This window comes from Neophocaena asiaeorientalis, unplaced genomic scaffold (assembly GCF_003031525.2).
Source record: "Neophocaena asiaeorientalis asiaeorientalis breed wild unplaced genomic scaffold, Neophocaena_asiaeorientalis_V1.1 scaffold427, whole genome shotgun sequence".
Lineage (NCBI taxonomy): Eukaryota > Metazoa > Chordata > Mammalia > Artiodactyla > Phocoenidae > Neophocaena > Neophocaena asiaeorientalis.
The window spans coordinates 836,325-860,357 of record NW_020172280.1 but is presented as its reverse complement, the minus strand read 5'-3'; the positions used below and the strand labels follow the sequence as shown (position 1 = coordinate 860,357).

The window sequence follows — 24,033 nt, the reverse complement described above, 5'->3', positions numbered from 1 at the left end:
CCGCCACGCGGAGATCCCGGAGGTTCCTCCCAGCTGTCGGCCGGGTCACGCCGCCGCCCGTCCCTCCCCTCCGCCCTCCGCCCTCCGCGCGCGCTGGGCTTTCCCGTCCACCGGCCGAATCCCCTCCTCCTCGGGGTGACCCGGCGACAAAACCTGCCCCGCACTCTCTGCCAACTGTGCCCCACGCCCGGGCTCTTCCCCAGCCGGACGCCAGACAAAAGAGCCGAGGGAAAACTTACCCGAACTGCCACGCCAAACTCTGATCCAAAGCTTCCTGGGTTTAACTTTTAATTTTAAAAACAACAAAAGCAGAAACCAAAAGCCTCCTAGGTTGGAAGTGGGCGTGAGAGGAAATGCTAGGGGGAGGCGCTTCATTCCCTCGGCTGCTTTTGCCCCCCCTTTTCTGGCCCCTGCCTGGGGCTTTGATGTTATCTGGTGCACCGCCTACGTTGGGTTTATACCGTGGGCTCCGCGCCGAGAATGATACACAGATATTTGGCACTTTGCGTGCTGGTTTGAAGAGAGGGAAGCAGGTGGTCACGGTAAAGTATTCCCACTTCTTAGCCCCGCAGCGAGAAGGGAGCATTTGCCCCGCTTCCCTTTGTTACCTGGACTGAAATGAACAATCCGCCTATCTAGTAATCCTGGAGCGCTGGACCATGTGGCATTTTCTGTTAGACACACAGAAAAGAGGCCTTCTCAGTTAGATTCATTTTCTCTCCACTCAGCACAAGCTTAGAACAAGGTGGTACTGTACGTTTTCTGAGGCTTTGTTTGGTTTTTAGATCTCAGTTTTGAAAGTAAATATTATTTCCCTTCTTAGACCTGCAGCCCTGAAGAGACAAGATACCTCTGAAGAAAAGAAATTCTGTAATAACATGCCTTTTAGATACCATTCTTACAGGTCAGAATCTCCCAGCACCCTCCCCTCCCTTTATGGAAAGCTTGTAACTGTTGATTTTATCTTCCTTAACTGGTCACTAGCAGAAACTGGATATATTTTTACATTAGATTAGCAGGCTCAGGACCATCACAAAGAAAGCACTAACAAAGCATGCTTTTTTTTTTTTTTAACAGATCAGTAATCAAGAAATAATGCACAGTCTAACACTCAGCCCTCAGCCCTATCTGTCCATCCACTTTATGCCAACACCAACCTGTGTTCAGACCTTGCCCTCTGGGAGTTTACAAATTAATGGAGACAGAATAAACACATGGAAAAATACCTAGAGGAGAAAAGATACAAGAAGCAACTTATAAACAGAGCCAATTAAAGTTATACAGTTACTTACATGATTGCTGAGAGCTTTCTGGATTGGGTGGAAGGCAGGATTATCAGAGAAACTTCCATCCTGAGGGTGAGTTCTGAGTAGGATTTTGAAGGAGAGAAAGTTCGTGATTTGGCAATAGTCTGAGAATAGCATTCCAGGTAAGGGAAATAGCTTGAAGGTGAGACAGCAAGTAAACTGTGTGTGATGGTTTTTCTGGCTAGAGCAGAAAGTCAAAGTAAATGTGAAATAAAAGAAGGGTGGCCATATAAATGCAGCCTGCAAACCAGGGCACTATTGAGAGGAAGTGGGAGGCCGTGAATAACTATACCCTGATGAGAGGCATTCACCTCTCCAGTCCCAGCCAAACAGGAAGAATGGGTTCTCTGGTAGTGACCTGTGAAGACAGAATGGGCTGAGAAAAGCCTTCTTGGGCATCCTTAAGAAGGAATTAAGACATGATACTGCATGTCACTTGGAGACATCTGGACTGAGAATGATCTTTTTAAGGAAAATTATTGTTACTGATGGATTTAGGATCTGTCATAGCAGTATTTTTATTGGCAGTAGTAGTAATAGTAGTATTTGTATCAGCAGAAATAGCGATAGCACAGATCTTCCTTGATTTACGGTACTGTTACGCCCAGTAAACCCATCGTAAGTTGAAGATATCGTAAGGCAAAAATGCATTTAATATACCTAACCTGCTGAACATCAGAGCTTAGCCTAGCCTACCTTAAACGTGCTCAGAACACTTACGTTAGCCGACAGTTGGGCAAAATTATCTAACCCAAAGCCTATTTTAAAATAAAACGTTGGATGTCTCATGTAATTTACTGAATACTGTATTGAAAGTGAAAACCTGAATAGTTGTATGTGTTTGGTTCTTTACCGTCTGGATGGTGTGGCTGCCTGGGAGATGTGGTTTGGGGCCACTGCCCAGTATCATAGTCATGTGAATTGCTAGCCTGGGAAAACATCAAAATAGAGTAGAAACTTAGAAGTATGATTTTTATTGAATCTTGCTTTTGCACCGTTGTATAGTGAAAAAATATACAGTCCAGGACTGTCTGTAGTGTCTGTAGCAGCAAAAATAATAATAGTAGCATTTGCATGGGCAGGAATAGTAGTATTTATATGGGCAGTAATAGTAAATAGCATTTACATTGCAGAAGTTGTTATAGTAGTATTTGTATCAGCAGTAATGGTGGTGGTGGTAATTGACAGTTAACTGAGAGTTTATGACTTGCCACGCTTTCCTGTATAAACTCATTTACTCCCCCCCATAAATCCATACCACAGATGAAGAAAGAGAGGCTTAGAAATGCTAAATAATCTGCCTGCAGCCATAGAGCTAGTAAGTGGTAGTGCTGTGATTGGAACCCAGAGGATACTGAGATGCTAAAGCTTAAAGATTATATTTTCTGAAAAACATTACAATAACTCTATAACCTTGTACCTCTCTGAAACAAAGAAGAAAAGGGAATGAAAAAAATAAAAGTCCACTGTTTCACACAGTTTTGAGAACTTGGTAGATTGTGTGGTGAAAATGGGGAAGTTGGTATGGTGTGATGCTTGAGGGGAAGAAGAGAAAATGGCTTTAAATGTAACCATGTCAAGGTTTAAGAACAATGACTTAATTCACATTAATGCCGATATTGATACCATTAACCTTACAGGATACGCTATTACAAGGAACTTAGTCTCTAACTTCATTTAAAAGCACCTAGTTTGGGCTTCCCTGGTGGCGCAGTGGTTGAGGGTCCGCCTGCCGATGCAGGGGACACGGGTTCGTGCCCCGGTCCGGGAAGATCCCACATGGTGCGGAGCGGCTGGGCCCGTGAGCCATGGCCGCTGAGCCTGTGCGTCCAGAGCCTGTGCTCCGCAACGGGAGAGGCCACAACAGTGAGAGGCCCGCGTACCGCAAAAAAAAAAAAAAAAGCACCTAGTTCAATGCCAACTAGTAGAAGAGTTTAATGAGTATTATTTGGTGTCCTATCTGTTAAAGAGGTGAAAAAGTACTAGAAGTGATGGATAGAGGTGATACTTGTGGTTCCTAAAAGAATTCCTCATAAGCAATGTTGACAAGTGCATACTAGGGAATGCTAGAAAGAGCCAACAGCATTCAATTAAAACAATACGACCTTATCCATGACCTAACAATGTGGAAAAAGACATATTCTTAGTGAGGAATGGAGGGGAGAAAACAACTAGTTAGTAATACCCCTACTACGCTGGAGAGAAGTCACCAGTTCCAGGATTTACTACTAATGAGCAGCGTGTATTAAGCATTTGCGGAGAAAGGCAACCTATGATTAAAAGCATGAACTTGGAAGCCAGCCAGCCTGAACTGAATCCCAGCTGTGCCAGATGCATAATCTCGGGCAACTGATTTGACATTCCTGAACCTCGGTTTACGCATCTGTGAAGTGGATATAACTGGAGTCTTCATAGAATTATCACGAGGATTAGATGAGTCGGTATTTCTAAAGTGTTTAGAATAGTGCCTGTCATATAGTTATAAATATATATGTGAGTGTTGACCAATTCCTTATTGCATGGCCAGCCCTCTACTAAGTGTTCTTTAACATTAATTACCTTTTAAATATTGAAGAGTCTCTGGAGACTGGGGAGGCCTGATAACTATATGGAACATGGTGCCCTGTATGGAATCCTGGAATAGAGAGAGGTCATTAATGGAGAAATTCGGTAACATCCAAATAAAGCCTGGAGTTTAGTTGATAGTAATGCACTGATGGCATTTTCTTGTTTTTGATCAAATATACCATAATAATATAAAAATGTTATCAATGGATGAAACTGGATGCAGGTATGCAAGAGCTCTCTGTACAGCCTTGATACATTTTCTGGAGATCTAAAATATTCTCAAATAAAGGTTATTTTAAAAATAATAACTGGCCGCTGCAAGGTGTTGTCATCCACACCTTACTGATGTCATTGGATGTCATTGATTATAAGTAACCTTTTCTTCCTGTAAATAAGTTGCCTGCACCACAACTCCAACCCTACCAGCTTTAAGGCACCCTCTTTCTCCAACACATGTCCACTGCCAGTGTATACTTACCTGCTACACTACCTTCTCTGCCACCCCGAATCCTGTCAGCTCCCAAACTCACCAGGTTCTGGCTTTCTACATATGTCGTCGGGCTCTAAAAAGTTTTCTCTACATGCCTGCTCCTTGGATGAAGTTTTGGAGTTTATCGGTATCTTCTTTTCATAGCAGTTCCTGTTATGCCGAAATGTCTATGGGTATCAGTGCAGCAGGGCCCAGGAATCAAGAGTCAAAGTCCACATGGGACAAGTCAGAGAAAGAGTAATAGGCAGAACTGACTGTATAAAAGCCAAGGAGAACAAAAATAATATTAGTACACAGATAAGTGATCAGCAAGGAAATGAACGACAAGAGTTAGCCACTAATAAGAGGACAAGAACAGCTCATGGTAAACTTTAACATGCTTTTTAAATTTCCGCTCTTTTAATTCTGCAGGAGGAGGTGGAGCTTAATTTATAGTGGAAGATAGGAAACGGAACAAGGGCTATAAGAGGTCATCCGGGGCTTCCCTGGTGGCGCAGTGGTTGAGAGCCCGCCTGCCGATGCAGGGGACACGGGTTCGTGCCCCGGTCCGGGAAGATCTCACATGCCGCGGAGCGGCTGGGCCCGTGAGCCATGGCCGCTGAGCCTGCGCGTCCGGAGCCTGTGCTCCGCAACTGGAGAGGCCACAGCAGTGAGAGGCCCGCGTACCGCAAAAAAAAAAAAAAAAAAAAAAAAAAAAGTCATCTAAATAAGGCTGTGTGTGTGCGTGTGTGTGTGTGTGTGTGCGCGTGTGTGTGTGTGAACATCGGCCAGAGTGCCCAACCTAAAGAAGGTGTAGATATTATTTGTAAGATTTTTTGCTACTCGTGGATTACGTACACACGAGGTTCAGTAAGTATAAAAAATACTGATGCAAGCAGGAAATCTTGGCACACTCGTGGTATGTAGTCTCCGAGCAGGAGTAACACGACACACATTTGTCTTCCACTTGCTACTCATACAACTGTCGTTCCCAACTGTTGTGGAACCTTCTGGTTGCAAGATTCTATCCCTCACATAGTAACAAGAGAGTCAGAGCAGTCCCTCCCTGAGCTCTGATCACACAACAGTTTCGTAAGCCTGCTCTCTCAGAAAGTTCCATGGTCCACCCCTGTGGAACAAATAAAATGATTTCCAGAAAGGTAAATCAGACATTTCCCTAACAGTAGATCTTTTCTTATTTGTCATATTCTAAAGGCATAGTTTTCTATTACCCTAAAGTCTGTTTGGGGGAAGGAAGGTGGCTAGCTTCTGAATTTTCTTCAAAAATATATATTTTTTACTGTCTCAATAATCATTCCTTACAAGTATCCATTCTGAGCATCTGATGATCTTGTATCCATTTTGGTACCATTAAAACAAAATCACACATTTCTTTTTTCACTCAAATCTCTGATGAAATTTCTTATTAAGAAACTTTTCATTTTCTTAGTTAGGAAAAAATAAGTCTTGTCCCGAACCAGTTATTATTCAAAAAAGTTTCCAAACACAAGTTATTTTATGACAGTGGTCTGTGATTCATATTCCCAAAAGGCCAAGCTGCCACCCTGCAACAAATCACAAGAAAATATTTCATTTGTGTCTGTTTTCACAAATTCAAAGAAAGCCAGAATAAATTTGGGCAGTACTTACAAAAGAAATTCTGGGATGCTGCAGAAATATTAGCAGATACTCATGAGTATGGATTTCTTGCTACTAAGATATCCTTGAAGCTTGCTTGATTTTTCTGGTAATGTAAAATATATGGTAGTACCGAGATGTCATCATGGAATACTGTCCAGTTGTGTAGCAGATAAATCAAAGGAACCATTCTTCTAGGTTAAACTAAAGATCCCAGATAACGGAAAGAAATATTAGTGTTTCTGATCATGGCCAAATTACTATTTAGACGCTTTGCCAATTAGCAGCCTAAGATTAATGTGCTAAAGCTTTAAGGGGCATTTTACAGTGTCCGCATCTGTAAAATGGGGTGATAATCATAATCTACTTTCTAGGGATGCTTTACAAAAGAGCAATGAGTGCTTATTAAGTAATCTGGATGTATCCACTTCTACAAAAGTATCTATCTAAATAGTTCCTTCTCTTTATCCATCACAGTGTGTAATGTCTTTTATGTTATTCTTCCATGTCTCTTCATTGTATCCTCCTTTCTTTCTTTGTTTACATAGTACATAATTGGATTCCTTTTTAAGTAAGCATTTATTTCCATACTTGTAACTACTTGCCATTCTACTGCTCTTCTTTGCTCCTGAATTTGAAGTGAATGGCTTATTCTTAAACCCAGGACAATATTATTTTTAGATTCTACAAAGTCTGTGAATTGGACATTTGCCCTCTTAAATTCAATTACAATTACTCCTGTTAATATTTACAAGTGCACTGAATTCTCTGGATGAAGATTACTGCACAATCTCTCTTTTTCTTCTAGTTTGTTTTGACCTGACATCAGGTTTCTCGAATATAGATTCTCTGGCTAATTAAAATCAGAATTATCTCTTTACAACCACCCATAACCCACAATTTTGACATCATTTCCAACCACATTTTCCAATTCCCTCAATTTTCTCTTAACCAACACCCTCCTGCCTGTTTTCCCAACACTAACTCCCTTTCCCCCCACATTTAGAAGACTTGGGATTTCATCATTATCATCCTAAGATGTAGAGGTCCACTGTGATACATTCAAAAAATTTTTTTGCTCACTCTTTTCTTCAAAAGATTGCTAAAGATGAAAAGCAAGTACAGCCTATATTATGTTTAATAAGAAGCGTCTCCATAGTAGATAATTCAGCAGTACTCCAGTGCTGCCAATGTCAACATTGGGGTCTGGGGAAAGAACACAGTTGTCCCTCATGAAAACAACTTGGAAAAGATAGGGCTAGAGTCCAAACATTCCCAGCTTCACTTAATCAGGCACTAATTATCTCCTAAAAATAATGCTTTGATCATGTAACTCCTTGACTAAAGAAACCCAGTAGCTCCCCTCTAACTACAAGATTCAGCCCATATTCCGAGCTGCCTTTCAAACCACAGTGCGATCCAAGTGTGCATTTCCAGCATTATCATCAGCTCCTTCCCTAAATAAAGTCTTCATTTCAGCTAAATGTTTCCACTTGCTGTTTCTGCAATGAGTTTGATGCTTCCTTTTTCCCCTATTTCCAATCACTGTCACTACAAGGAGTGCCCGCCTTCCTCCCCTTTGCTCATCCAGACCCTGCCCGTTCTCTAAAATCCAGCTGAATGGTAGCCTTCCTGTGACTACTCCATGAGACGGGCCGATAGACTCATATAAAACTGGCATACTCTCAATTAGGTAGTTAATCATGTCTGCAACACTAAGTGCCATTGTTTAACTTTTTTTAGGTTTCTATCTTCCGGTCTAAATTGTTTAGAATAGACAACTCTTATAATTCCACATACCCCCCCCTTTAGTCTTCCTTACTAATTAATTAATAACCGACTCGATGTTATCCATGAAGCATCCTTACAGGGAAATGAGATCCACAGGCTATTGCATTTTGTGTCCAACACTTTGTGTGTGTGTGTGTGTGTGTGTGTGTGTGTGTGTGTGTGTGTGTGTGAAACATAGGTAGGTAGTGGCTTTCATCATTAACACTGATGCTTCATTGGGTTTTAGTTTTTACCTGTGAAGTGACTGTGCTAGACGAGCTCAATAAACTCCACTCTAGGGTAAAGAATCTACAGTTTTGTTGGTTCTACTTCAAAGACTGGTGAATTTTCTAATCAGGTACTTTGTGATAATCATCTTTAATCATGAGCCTCACCTTCTTAGACTTTCTTTAATACAATTTAAAATGGTAGATTAAAAAGCTATGGGTTCCGCAGAATGGTACAACACAAGGAGTGAACTCGAGTGTAAACCAGGGACTTTAATTAATAATACTATATCGGGCTTCCCTGGTGGTGCAGTGGTTGATCCAAAAAAAAAAAAAAAAAAAAAAAAAAGGCTTTGCTTAGACTCAGTTTCTCAACCCTGTGAATGGTTTTCTCTTCCTTTGTTCCACTCAATTTATCCTTCCTTAATGTATTGCATTGGTCAAAAAATTCATTCGGGTTTTTCCATAACATCTTACGGAAAAACCTGAATGAACTTTTTGGCCAACCCAATATTTGGATATCCTTGAAAGTTACCTGATACCCTTTAGACAACAGGTAAAGGATTTTTTAAATTTTCTGATTTTACTAATAAGGAAACTGATATTCATAAAAGAATTTCTGACTTGTCAGGATTTTCACACACATTAAATGACAGAGACAAGTTTTAAACTCAGATTTTCTAACCCCAGACTTAGTATATGTACATAAAATCACGGCAAGCTTCTTCAATAACTGTTTCTTCCCTTCTACTTTAGTGGCTACTGTATATTATTTAGTCCTTTATTTCTCATTTCTTCCCAACTAACCCGACATCTCTCATGTTTCCAATTTATCCTGAATTCAGCCATCAAAATTAGAACTCTGAAAATCTTCTCTTCAAATATTTCCTTATTCCACACAGTCTAAATTTCTTAACATGGCCTCAAGGCCCTCCATTACCAACTCTTCATTTTTCTCTCCAATCCTATCAAGCCACTCATCGGGCAAATGTTTATTGGGCATCTATTATACGCCAGGCAGCGTTCTAGGTGTTGAGAATACAGTGATGAACAAGACCCACAAGTCCCTGCTCCCTTGGAGTTAACACTGTCATTCCTTGTTCTCATTATATTGAGTAATTTGCAACCATCCCAGCTGGTTGAAACGTTTCCTTTCTTTATGATATTGCTCACGTTAGTATTATCTGGTCTACCTCTTTGTTCAGTGTTCAACTCAAATTGCCACGTCCAACGGGAAAATGTCCCAATCTGTTTCTTTTATACCGTCACATGTAGTTCCCCTACCACCACATCTTTTTTTCATTTATTCATATAAACATGTAAAAACTTGTTTCACATCTTTCCTATTGTTTTCAAGCAACATGAGGAAGGAAATCATGTAGTATTCCTTCCTATTTACCTTTTCCATGGTATCTCACATGGTACTTTGCACAAGCAGTCATTCAACAAATGTTCATTCACAGCCTCACAGTATGAATGAATGAAGAAGCAGGGAGGTATGGTCTTCGTCAGATAAACCATCCACTTTAGCCACATCTTCAGGAATAATTCACTCAAAGATTTCTGGAGTATATTTTTTAACCTGAGCTTTTTTTTACATTAATGTACAATTTTTCATCAAAGTTTAAAAAGTCAAATATTATAATGTATGCTATGAAAAAAAGCAGATTTCGATCATCTCCATTCTCATATTTTCCCACTCCTTAGATGCAAATATTCTCAATCCTTTTGGCCAATTCTTTAATGTTGACATTTGTAACTATAAGTAAGAAATGCACATCGCTAATTTTTGACCTTTCAATTTAGACTCATCTATTGACTTCTCACTCTGAAACATGAGCCTTTATCTCTATCACCACCACTCTCTCTATCCTGCAGCACGAACGGTTACAATGGCCGCCCCCCTTTTGCCCCACAGAGATTATCATTTTGCTTGGACCAAAAGTGTTTACAGATACATTATCACATGACTACGTGTGTTATTCTGAACACTATTCACAGCTAGACCATATCACATACTACAATGCTCTCTCTTTTTATTTCCCCGGTGAAAATAATTGCCTAATTTGTGCCTTTGCTTTGTATTTGTTAATTCATTCTAAGATGGGTAAATGCCACCTTAATACATTCAAACTTACTCAGTACAGTATTAATTTGGTCTTAGTGACTAGCTCTGTCCCGCAGCTTCTTGACTTGTGTTCTGAAGAGTGACCCCAAGGCCTGACGTGTTACTGTTTTCTTGGGGGATCCCCTCTGCCATCATCCTGGGGATTGCCTTTCCCTGGTTTCTCAACTGGGCACCACCTCCTGGATCTCTTGACTGCCTTATTTGGGTGGTGCCCACCCACCAGGGGGCTTCCTAAGAAAGGATTCATAGAAAACAAAACTTTTGGAGACTTGGAACATCTGAGAATGTCATTATTCTACCTTCACACTTAATTTATAATTTGTCAGGATAAGAATTCTAGGATGGAAAAGATGTTTGCTCAGAATTTTGAAGGCATTAATTCATTGTCTTCTAGCTTTGAGCATTACTGTTGAGAAATGTCCTGCCATTCTGAATCTCGATTCTTCTTATGAAATCTCTTCTTTCTAGAAGCTCTTGGTATATTTTGTATCTCTAGAGTTCTGAAATTTCACAATGATGTATCTTAGTGTAGGTTTATTATTATCTCTGGTGCTGGGTTTATTTTGATCTAAAATCACATGTCCTTGTGTTTGGGGAAGTATTGAGTTATTTCATTGGGCGTCTTCTCTTCTCTGTTTGCTCAGTTTTCTCTGTGGAACTCCTATCAGACAGGTGTTTGACCTCCTGGACGTGCCCTCTAGTTTTCCTATCTTTCATCCTCTATTTCCCATTTTGGCTCCACTTCTGGAAGATTTCCTCTACCTTATCTTCCAATTCTTCTATTGAATTTTTTATTTCCACAATTCTGTTTTTAATTTCTACGGGCTCTTTACCCCCCAAATATTCTTTTTCTAGAATAGCATCTTTGGGCTTCCCCGGTGGCACAGTGCTTAAGAATCCGCCTGCCAATGCAGGGGACATGGGTTCAAGCCCTGGTCCAGGAAGATCCCACATGCTGCGGAGCAACTAAGCCCATGGGCCACAACTACTGACCCTGCGCTCTAGAGCCGGTGAGCCACAACTACTGAGCCCACATGCCACAACTACTGAAGCCCACGCGCCTAGAGCCTGTGCTCTGCAACAAGAGAAACCACTGCAATGAGAAGCCCGCGCACCGCAAGGAAGGGTAGCCCCCGCTCGCTGCAACTAGAGGAAGCCTGCATGCAGCGACGAAGACCCAACGCCACCAAAAATAAATAAATAAAATAAATAAATTTATAAAATAGCATCTGTTTCTTGTCTTCTACATGCCATAGCTTCTCCCTGAGTGTATTAACATTAGTTTTCCAGTTTTATTCTCCCCGCAGCCTCTGTTTTCTCCCATTGCTGATTATTTGTTTCAGCCTCTCTCACAGGAGAAGTAGATCCTGGTGATCCTTGTCTGGATGTTCACACAGGGACTGCAAACTGAAAGCTCAATACATGAGTGTGTGACTAGTGTTTATTCACCAAGGACTTCAGTGTATGCTGATCTGGCTTTGCTCTTCCTGGTGGAGCCCTCAGTGTCAGTATTTTCAGATCTTTTCTCTTATGCTGGTCAAATTCTCTAGAGAAGACTTCAATCACCTGCCTGGATGGATGTGCGTGCGTGCGTGCGTGCGTGTGTGTGTGTGTGTGTGTCCACCAGTGTTTCAGACCAGAAAAGGAGAAGGAAATCCTAGCACTCAGTTTGTAAGCTCAATCCTGCTGTTTTTAGGACTGTACCCTCTGCATGTCTGTCTGCAGGAAATCATTTTCTCCAGTCATCTGCTGGGGTTGGCAGTTGACCTGTTGCATGGAACAAGGGAGGGGATCTGGAGGTCCAGCTCCTCCTTAAACAACCTCACTTGCAACAGAACTTCCAGAGGTACCTAATGATGCCCATTCCTGGATCTTTATTTGAACAATTTCCCCCCAAATCAGGCTACTTCTCAACTTTTCCCATAGCTGACTTAGAATTTAGCTTTCTCAGATCTGTACCCAGCTTCCAAATTTTTGTTGCTGTTGTCTTCATTCTTGTTTATTCTGTCTTCATGGATTTGTGCCTTTCAAAATGTTATTGTCATTTGAGTGGAGGAAATGAGCTAAATGCTAATGGTTAATCTTGGGGAGGAGCAAGATAGGGGTATAGGATTAATTATGATGTTTAGGATATATTGTACAGAACAGGGAAATATAGCCATTATTATAAAAACTTTAAGTGGAGTACAATCTATGAAAATACTGAATCACTATGTTGTACACTCGAAACTAATATAATATTATAAACCACCTATACTTCAATAAAAAATAGATAAATTAAATACCATAGGGTATCTTTCACAGCGGAATAAAGATCCAGATTAGTTTTTAATAATGAATTATTTTTTAACATGAGCTTCATAAAAACAGAACTTAAAGAAACATATTCTTGTAATTCCCTTTGGATGGGGGGAATCTACTATGCAGTTAGCATAAATGAGTAAAAATTTATGAAAAAGAAACAAGTTTACAAACTTTTTTTAAAACCAAGAATGTATTTTTTTTAAATCTTAAATTTTTGATAATAGTTTAAAAATACACCCTGAATCTTGTTTTCGTTAATTTGTTCCCTGTTAAACTGGGCCTTCTGGGTCTATGGCATTTAAACTGGCTGGCATTGCTATTCTAAAATATACCTGTGCCTACGAGGTTCCTGTAGGTTAGTTTTTGCTGCTGAGGAAACTGCGATTACTAGCACTGAATTTCAATAACTTCCTGCAGGCAAACACCTGGAGGCAATTACCGGTACTTGTCTGCCAGCAGACACAAATATGCTTTAGAACCGAGAAACTATATGTCTGATTTTTGAAAAAAAAAAAAAAGACCAGCTCCTTTGTGTAATGTTTAACTCCTGTCTGAATGAAATGCTAGGTTATTGAGTCTTAGGAATTTTATCCTCTACCCTAGTACATGTTCATCAATCCATTTTTTCAGCACGGAATTTCCGGAGACTTTCTACTACCCTTACCCTCCATCTGATGCCACAGCTCTTTTGCTCTTAACAGGATATGGGTCAGTGACAGTGGGTGAAGAAGGAAGAAAAATCAATAACCTACTTTCTAATGGAAAATGACAGCATTTTAACTTGAGATGCTTTAAATAACAGACTTCCAAGTCTATTGAAAAAAGGTCAGGGTTCAGGAAGGAGTTCAGGAACATGTCAAACTGTATCCTACTTTATTTTAATATACGTGTGGACTCAGTATTATTTAATATACCTAGGGATGGTGTCTAGAGACAATCTGGATGATGACCACTACTTTAGCTAAAACATAAAAGTTTTGCACTTGAAGGTAAATGGAGATTTAATTACACCTTTAGAGGTATCAGAATACCATCAAAATACTTCTTAAATGTTTAAAATTATATGTACTGAAAATAATGTTTGAATATATTTTTATGATTTTATACACTACTGCAGTCAGGGTAGATTATTAAATCCTTATGCATGCAAGTATATCTCAGTTATTAATCAGTGTAACTTCAGAGTTCCACTTCTTTCTGTTTTTATTCTTTTTTTTTAACATCTTTATTGGAGTATAATTGCTTTGCAATGGTGTGTTAGCTTCTGCTTTGTAACAAAGTGAACCAGCTATACATATACATATATCCCCACATGTCCTCCCTCTTGCGTCTCCCTCCCTCCTCTAGGTGGTCACAAAGCACTGAGCTGATCTCCCTGTGCTATGCGGCTGCTTCCCACTAGCTATCTATTTTACATTTGGTAGTGTATATAAGTCCATGCCACTCTCTCACTTCATCCCAGCTTACCCTTCCCCCCCCAACCCCTGTGTCCTCAAGTCCATTCTCTACATTTGTGTCTTTATTCCTGTCCTGCCCCTAGGTTCTTCATAACCATTTTTATTTTAGATTCCATATATATGTGTTAGCATACAGTATTTGTTTTTCTCTTTCTGACTGACTTCACTCTGTATGACAGACTCTAGGTCCATCCAATTCACTATAAATAATTCAATTTCATTTCTTTTTATGGCTGAGTAATATTCCATTGTATATATGTCCCACATCTTCTTTATCCATTCATCTGTCGTTGGACACTTAGGTTGCTTCCATGTCCTGGCTATTGTAAATAGAGCTGCAGTGAACATTGTGGTACATGACTATTTTTGAATCATGGTTTTGTCAGGGTATATGCCCAGTAGTGGGATTGCTGGCTTGTATGGTAGTTCTATTTTTAGTTTTTTAAGGATCCTCCACACTGTTCGCCATAGTGGCTGTATCTGCTTTTATTCTTATTGAGACAAAACTAAACATGATTAACAAGCTCTGAAGCTTCCTTTATAGCATAAACAAATTTCAACAAAAATTTCATTTCTTTTTCTAATTCCTCTTTCTATAATCAGTCTCATTTTTACACTTAAGTTATCATTTTACTTTTTTAATCATTTTTTTCTTCCTAGAGCCTTTAACCCTTATTTTATAGATATATCTAACAATTCAGTTCCCTCTCACACATTTTCCAATTTCTACTGTACACATTATTAATGCACAAAATTTGTGTTTTGGTTACCATAAGGCCTTCCTAGAGCTCCTGTCAGAATATATTGTTGCAAGGCAAATCATATTTTCCATCATTTTAGTGTTATAATTAGCTATTGCATTCTCAAATGAGGATTTGATGTTAAATAAATCAAGAATGTGACCAACAATAGGCTGTGAAAATGAAACTATGACTACAACTCTATTTAATGACTTAAAATACAACGGTGTTTTGTTCCAAGCCCTTCAGAGTTTTAGAATTGGCAGGAAACTTAGACATCAACTTTAACACCTGAATTTCACAGGAGAGAAAATGGAAGCCAAGACTTAGCGACTTTGTTGGGTCACATAGCTAGTTCTCCACTTCCTGCTTGGTCTTCTGTCAACCTTCATGTTTCCTCCTAAATATAAGATCTATGGACTGTGATTTAAGCTTCCTTCTTCAGTGTCTGGGCTGAAAGAGCCTCCATCTCCTCCCACCCCACGCTGAAGTCATTTCTTAATCCAAATCTTGCTTTTCCTTCAAGATCAGATGACTCCCCTTTGACAAATCATCAACTGATCCCTATTTCCACTGAATTCCTGTGGAATTCACACTTCCAGATGGTACCCACCAATTCTGAGGATGTAGTACCATCATTGAAACATTATTAAAATAATATTACCAATATTAAAATATTACCATATTAAAATACTTGCCTTACTCCCTCCTAGCCCACCTTTTCCTTGAGGAAAGCCCTCATTGAGGCCATACTGAGGAAATATCTGATTTATTATAATTATTTTTCTAGCTCTTAAAACTATACCACAAGTATTAGGCATTCAGTAAAACTTCCTGGCTTGAGTGAGTGGCTCCAAACTTTTGTCAGACTTTTCTACTGGATTGCATTGCAGAGATAACTCAGGCTTAAGGGGCTTGCAGTACAAAGAATCATCATTTGAAAGTTTCTATTTTTTTGTTCTTTTGTTTGGATGTCCCATGCTCTTACATTCCCTTGATCTTCCTAGCACAATAGGTCAAATCAAATGGATGTACTAGTTCATGCTATGGATGTGTACATGGAGGGGCATGGGCTTTCTCAGAGGCCACAATGCTATAGAAACAGCCCTCTGGCCCACTGACTTTCTCCTGATTACCACTCGATTACTGCTAGTTGAGGATAAGGCCTACCATGGTTTACTGATCACCTAGCATCATGTAGTCTTAGCAGGTCACTGAAACTCCCCATCCATCTGACCACCTCCCTACCTGACCGACTGCTGGATGCCTAAGCCTCCAAATTAAAACATGAGAAAATAAATCCAAACTATTTTTCCCTCCTTTCTTCTGAGTCTAAAAGGTTTGAATAGGGATTTGTGCCTGTTAGCTTTTGTTGCATAACAAACCACCCCCAAATTTAGTAACTTAAAATATTTCTTTAGCCCACAATTCTGCAGGTTTGCAGCTTGGCTGGCTTATCTAGGTGATTATTCTGGTCTTGGCTGGGTTCACTTATGGGTACCATCAGCTACTGGGCTGGCTGAGGCTGGTTGATTTAGGAAGGCCTCAGCTGTGATGCCTCCTGGTCTTCACGTGGCCTCTCATCCTCCAGCAGTCTAGCTGGCTCTTTATTTGGTGGTTCCGCCAAATTCAAGAGAAAGAACCAAAATGCACAAAACCTCTTGAGGCCTTGGCTTGGAATTGGTATATGACCCTGCCATATTTTGCTTGTCAAAGAAAGTCAAAGGCCAGCCCAAATTGAGAAGTAGGGAGACAGACTCCAAACCTTGATAGGAGAAGTTGAAAAGTCATATAACAAAAGGCTGTGTACTCAGTGAGAGAAAGAGTTGCTTCCATTTTTTATACAGTTTAGCAAAGCAACCCACAGAGCTTCCAATAAAACCCATCTAGACTACCAATACTGGACAAATAAAAAGACCCTCCTCTATAAGGAAGAGCTAAAAAGAAACAGCAACAAATCACCAGACATACGAAAAGACTTGGAGGTTCAGAAAAGGGGATGAATTTGAGACGAGCGAGTCCCCTTTCTTCCTTACCAACTTCTTTATTTACTGCAAGAAGCAAAAGGCTACTTAAAAAATCTCTGCTCTATATTCCTAGTAGGATCTGAGAGTACATCACATCTATTAAAATAAGAGTTGGGCTTCCCTGGTGGCGCAGTGGCTCAGAATCTGCCTGCCAATGCAGGGGACACAGGTTCGAGCCCTGGTCTGGGAAGATCCCACATGCCACGGAGCAACTAGGTCCATGAGCCACAACTACTGAGCCTGTGCGTCTGGAGCCTGTGCTCCGCAACAGGAGAGGCCGCGACAGTGAGAGGCCCGCGCACTGCGATGAAGAGTGGCCCCCGCTTGCTGCAACTAGAGAAAGCCCTCGCAGAGAAACAAAGACCCAACACAGCCAAAAACGAATAAATAAAAATTAAAAAAAAAAAGAGCAGGTAGTAATAAAAAGGGAAGAGTCTGAGAACAGGACAAATAAAATGAAAGTGTTGTAATGTTCGTGTATTTTCCTGAAAAAGAATAAAAGTTATAAATTAGTATCAGACTTTGATAAGTCAAGAATGACTGCTCTAACCTCTAGGCCAATCCCTAAAAGAATAATTAATGAGTGTACTGCTTCCAAACTAGTAGCGGAAAAAGCAAAGAATAAAAATAATTAGTGCAAAAGAAGTTAAAAAATGGAGGATAAAAGGAACATAAAGTAGATAGGGCAACTAATAAAGCACTCAATAAGACAGTAGATTTAAAAGAATATATTAGTAATTACATCAAATGGAGATGGATCCAGTTAAAAGGTAAAGATGTTAAACTGAATAAAAATGTAACACTCAGCTGCTTAGACAAAACACATCTAAAACATAAGGGTATATACTGGTTGGAGATAAGATGATAGAAAAAGATACACTATATAAACTGTCACCGCAAAAAACTAGTGTCCCTAGATTGACATCAGTCAAATGAGACTTTAAGGCAAAGTCTAATCTCTTTACTAGATATGAAGAGATGCACTTTAATGATAAAATTTCAATTAACAGGGAAGATACAAAAAAATTTAAGCTGACATATACCCAATATTGCTCCAAAGTGTGTAAAGCAAAATTGACAGAACTGTAAGGAAAAACAGGCAAATCTTCTGGTGTACTCAGAGATTTCAGCATGTCTCTCAATGCCGGATAGAACAAGCAGACTAAAAGTCCGCAAGAATATAGAAACTTTGAACAACACAATCGAAAAACTTGACCTGATGAACACATATGAAACACTGAGATCAAACGACTAAGAACACACATTCATTTTACACACATGGAACATTTGCAAACTTGACGATCTAGTGGGCCATTAAGTAAGACCTGAGACACTTAGATTGAAATCACACAGTGAATTTTCTCTAACTCAGGGCAGTTAAGTGGTAATACGACCCAAAAAGATAAACAGAAAAAACGTATGTGTTTGGAAACTAAGAAATTAAGAAATACAAATCTATGTAACACATGGATCAAGGAAGACACCACAATGAAAATAAAATACTATGTATCAAACTTGTGGGATGAAGTTAATGCTATATTTAGAAAGAGTTTTACGGCTTTACATACATTAATTAGAAATAAGAAAGGCTGAAATCAATGAGCTAAACATCTACCTTAAGAAGTTAGAAAAAGGAAAGGTAAGTTACACGAAAAGAAATACAAAAGGAGGTGGAGTTGAGCAGTAATAGTCATGAAGAAGACTTTTTTGGTAACTGTGCAAACACAAAGATCATATCCCTGCCCTTTCCTTTCTCCAGTGAAAAGGACACTCAGTTGGCTGATTCTAGGGTTGGAAGATCTAGCTTTTAAAGAACCTAGATTTAAACAAGCTCGTTTTTGTTTAACCTTTGGTAGAAGGACAAGAACCTACTCTTGTGGAAGTAGATAAAATATGTCTAGGCTACCCCAAACTCTACCTATTTACCCTGCTCTGCCCCAGCTGTACTGGACTGTTTAACTGTGAATGAATGATAAGGGAAGGTGAATCTTCTTTCCAAAGACAGATTTGGGTTGGGTCTTGCCCCCAAGCTAAATAAAAGCCTTTGGATCCCAGTGTGTCCAGTGCAACACTGGACGCAGTCATCACTCTTCAGCTTCAGGATTTCATAACTGTTCCCTAATGGCCCAAATTCCAAAGGTCACTGAAGAAATCCAAGCAGAGTTTCAAACTGCTGGATAGAGTCCTGCCCTCCTGGAGCCTCTCCGAATGGAGATGCACTGCAAGAGATAAGCTCACACCCAACAGGCCTGATGTGGGGTGGGCTGAGGGGAATGCACAGCAAGCAGCCTGGTCCGTGATCCCAGGGCTCCATGGGCTCCACAGACTTCCCTTGAAGGTGTTCTTGTCCCTTGCTGTCTTTACTGTCCCAATGTCACTCTCACTCCATCTCCAGAGCCTCTCCCTAGAATTTCCAGGATAACTGAATTTTAAAAGTATATTATTTATTCTCTAATGTTATGGGGCCCTTATTTTCAGAATTTTTTATATTTAAATTTAACCTTTTGCTAAAAAAAAGAAGTGCAATAATAAAAGAGGAGATATTAATGATAAAAAATACTATAAAGAAAATCAAGAAATCCAAAAGCTAGTTCTTTGATCAAGAATAAAAGAGAGAAGGGAGAAATAACCAATGTCAATTAAAAAAAAGATAAAATTATTTATTTAATCCTGAAAAATGTCAATGATTGTAAGAATGTTAAGAACAACATTATCCCAATACTTTTGAAAATGTAGATGAAATAGACAAATTCCTAGAGAAAATATGAAATAGAAGAAGAAATAGAACATCTTTGCAATCATTTATTTATTAAGGAAATTGAATCCATAATTAAAAGCCTTCCCATAAAGAAAACTCCCAATCATTTAGGGAAAAAAAAAGACATTAATTTTACCAAAATTTTATAAAGAATAGAAAAAGGGAATATTCCTCATTTTATAGGGTCAAAACAACCTCGATCCAAAAAAAAAACAAAACAAAACATAATGAGCAAAAAATTACAGGCTAATCTCACTCACGAACATGGAGAAATGTAAGTTCATCTTTAAAGAAACTACTCATACACTTAAAGTAGGTTATATACTTTCCAAGTGTTAAGCAGGGGTGAAAAACAAAATTTAAAAAAAAGGAAAAGTTCAACAGAAATATTCTGGAAAAAGAAAAGTGGAAGACATCAGATATTAAGCAGAAAACATTAAACAAGATGACAGAAACAAGTGAAATTCTATTAGTATCAAAATAAAAATGTGAGTGGATTAAACTGTTTTGTTAAAAAGAAAAAAATGCAAAGATTCTCAAATTTGATAAAAGATAAAATGTAATCTTTTAGTGTTTACAAGACACCTAAAACACAAGGATTTTACTGGGAGTAAAAATAAAATGGTAAATGTATGCTAGGCAAAGATCAATATAAGGACTACTATTTGGCAATAAAAAAGGCATAAAGTACTGATAAAAGCTACAGTATGGATAACCTTCAAAAACATTACATTCAAAGAAGCCATACAAATTGTATGATCCCATTTATATGAAATGTCCAAAAACAGGCAAACAATTTGAAACAGAAACTACATTATTTATTGCTCAAGATTGGGGATGGGAAAGGGGAATGATGGCATGAGGTTTGTTTTTCGGATGATGGCACTGTTTTAAAGTCACGTTTTAGAGATGGTTGCACAACTCGGTAAACATACTAAAATTCATTAAATTGTATATTAAAACAGATGAACTTTATGATATATAATTATGTGTCAATAAAACTATTCAAAAATATCAGTTTAAGATGTTAAGTATAAGGTGAGATCCAAATAAATTATTTTATACTGATACAATGAAAATTTTAGTCAAACTTTTATATGCTAAGCTAAATAGCACTGCATATTATACACATAAAGAATATTAGAGGGCTTCCCTGGTGGCGCAGTGGTTGAGAGTCCGCCTGCTGATGCAGGGGACACGGGTTCGTGCCCTGGTCCGGGAAGATCCCACATGCCGCAGAGCGGCTAGGCCCGTGAGCCATGGCCACAGAGCCTGCACGTCTGGAGCCTGTGCTCCGCAACAGGAGAGGCCACAACAGTGAGAGGTCCGCGTACCGAAAAAATTAGAAAATTTTAACTTCAAAGAAAATTGTGGGATTCATATCTATAGCATGATTCCATTTAAAAAACCTTGATACTTGTTTGCATGTATTTGTTAGAAGAGAAATGTGGAAGAGCATACCCCCAAATTTCTAACATTGAGTTAATACTTCAGGAGGATAGGAGGGGAGGGGCGGAGGTAAAGACGTTTCATTTTCTATGATCTCTTATTTAACTTTTTCAATGAGCTTTATTACTGTTGTAATTAAAATTCTCAACTCAGTCTTTGAGTTGAGGAAAGCAATAACATCAAGTAGGCAATGATGTAAGAATAAATATGAAGAACCTAACAATATCATTAGTAATGATGGCTTAATGGATATAAATAAAACCTGTCCCTTAGAAAGAGTGTGTCCCTGCTTTTCTAGTGCCCACAGAATGGCAGGACGTTTATATCAATTATGGTGAATCAGGTCCCTGTAGTGATCTGGTAGGAGAGAAACCCTGGGCTTGTTGAGTCAATGCTCTTTCCCCCAGGCTGCATGTTAGGTAACCAAGGATCTCCGTTACCTACTTCCTACTGGTACAAAATAGATTTAAAAAATAAAATAAAGGTTTCTTTTATAATAAGTTCATAGAAGTTTTGAGTAGGTGTGTTTGGAAAGCTTGTATTTTTGTTTCCTCTAGCAAAGCTGATTTTGAGAATATTCATGCCATGTATAGGCTGTATTACCTTCCAGGCCAGGCCAGTCTGACTCTGGTCACAGCTGGGAAGGCATTATCTACAGGTGGGTGAGATGACTAAGTAGTACAGTCAGGTCTGTGGTACCAGTCATCAAGACTTAACCCCATTTCTCCATCCCCTAATCACACTGGCTCCAAGGTAAGAACAAAACAGCCCGGCACACAGGGAGGATGTCCACACTGCTGTTCTTCTTGCCTTCTCAGCCAATTGCCAGGGTGACGATTCCAAGGAAATCGGGGGCTTATCCTGTCCTGTTCCAGGAAGCAGAAGAACCCATTTTACCGTTGCTGATTGTGTTTCTTTGGGGAATGGAAGTTTTCTTTGAGGGTGATCTCAAGAAATTATAGTAAAGCTAATTTGCTATTGATCTTGAGAGCTTTTTTGTTAAGAATTATGCCCTTCCTAGACCTAGTAAGAAAGGACTAGAGATTAAATACAAAATCCAGGACCCTTCCCACCAAACCCACGACAACCAGTTCCCCAAATCAATAATTGAAAACAATCTTAATAAACTCCCCAAAGCAGAATGGTACAGATAGATTTTTTTAATCATAGTGCTATAAATGCAACCAAAGATTTAAAATTGAAAATAAAAGCCAAAATCCTCCTTCTTTCTCTAAGTCCAACTGATTGAAAGTATTAAAACACCTATCTAAATATCATTTGAGTCAAAAAAAAGAAATCAAATGCACTATATAATTACAGATTTAAACATTATGAATATAATTAGACATTGACCATAAGGAAAACATTTATTACCAGTACAATGAAAGCTATACTCTAAGTGAAAGTATAATCATCTTAAATGCTTTCCCCGCAGATTTACTGGGGTATAATTGACCAATAAAAATTGTATTTAAGGTTTCGAATGTGATGATTTGATATGTGTATACATTGTGAAATGATTACCCAATCATGCTTATTAACACATCCATCACCCAACATAGTTTCCATTTTTTCATGTGGATGGTGAGAACACTTAAGATCTGCTCTCTTAGGAAATTTCAAGTGTAGAGCATAGTGGAGCCTCAGAACTCATTCATCTTGTAAATGAAGTCCTAAATATATTTTGATCACTAAACCAGAAAAAATGAAACTAAAAAAGTATTTAACTCACGAAGCTAATATAGCTCACCACAACTAGAGAAAGCCCGCACGCAGCAACAAACACCCCACACAGCCAAAAATAAATAAAATAGATAAATAAATTTTTTTAAAAAGAAGCTAATATCACAATAAACTTAAGAAAAGGAACACCAAATAATTATTAAATATAAAAGTGTAATAATACATAAAGAAAGGAAATTGATCAATACAAAAGACAATTTCCTAAATAGTCCAAAAGAATTGATAAATACCTACAAAGTCAATTAAGAAAAACAAGAATGAAGTTACAAATGCCTAAAATTAGTAATGATAGAGAATACTTAACTACAGATTAAAAGAGATTTGATTTGAATTTAAGAGTGAATACTCTCAGTTTTCTCTTGTGTGTTGTGGATGTATCCTTAAGAATGATCCATAGTGTTCTGCAAATAAAATATTGGAAATTTAAATTTTAGGTATTTTATCTAAAACAATGAAAATAAACTTTCCTAAAGCTGAAAGTAGTATATAACAGAGGATCCTCATTTGATATGTATGTCAGGCTTGTGTCTCCCTGGTAGGCGAGAGGAGGTGAGGATTTCACTGTGCTGAGGTGTTGACGTTGCTGCCTTTGGTTTTTCTTCACTTTCAGTGTACTGGCACAAACCTGGTTAATACATACTTAGCTAAGTGGGGTTCAGACTAGATTATTTAAAATGATAGAGTCTTCAGAATTCTCTGAAATGAGATGAGGAATTAACATGAATGTCTTCTGTTTTCCATTGAGATTCCCCAATTATCTTTTGGAAAAGTATTTAAAATACGTGTTTTATTAACGGATGGTCTATCTTTTAAAAGGGGCACACAATGTGGATAGTTTAAAGGACTCACTATGCAGAGCACAACTTTTTTTTTTTTTTTAATTTATTTTATTTATTTTTACTTTTTTTTTTTGGTTGCACTGGGTCTTCGTTGCAGCGCACGGGCTTTCTCTAGTTGCAGCAAGCGGGGGCTACTCTTTGTTGCGGTGCGCGGGCTTCTCATTGAGGTGGCTTCTGTTGCGGAGCATGGGCTCTAGGCGCGCGGGCTCAGTAGTTGTGGCTCACAGGCTTAATCGCTCTGCGGCATGTGGGATCCTCCCAGACCAGGGCTCGAACCCGTGTCCCCTGCATTGGCAGGCGGATTCTTAACCACTGCGCCACCAGGGAAGCCCCAGAGCACAACTTTGATATATCTTCTTACTTAGTATAATATGGATTCCCTTCTTTCTTATCTCCCCTTTCAAAAGAGTCTTGTCCTACATCACAAAAGAAAGTTGAATTGGTCAGGACGCTCTGGGTAACAAGCCACCCCAGAATTTCAGTGGCTTAAAACAGAGATGTTTATTTCTCATGTATGCTGTACATTCAACCAGGGAAGTTTTGGGTCTTTGTATCACGTTGTTCTTACTCTGTGACCCAGGTAGTCATCGGATGGAAGGTTGCCAATCA

The 24,033-nt window shown here is 38.9% G+C and overlaps 1 protein-coding gene across 1 annotated transcript in view; it reads right to left on the bottom strand.

Annotated features, from left to right (window-relative positions):
• Positions 1–342, bottom strand: part of HIVEP1 (HIVEP zinc finger 1) — a 140,091-nt gene extending 139,749 nt beyond the window's left edge. The window contains exon 1 of the mRNA XM_024763817.1: positions 240–342. The gene's annotated coding sequence lies outside the window, so the exon portion shown is untranslated. The remainder of the gene's footprint in view (positions 1–239) is intronic.
• Positions 343–24,033: the final 23,691 nt, after the last annotated feature.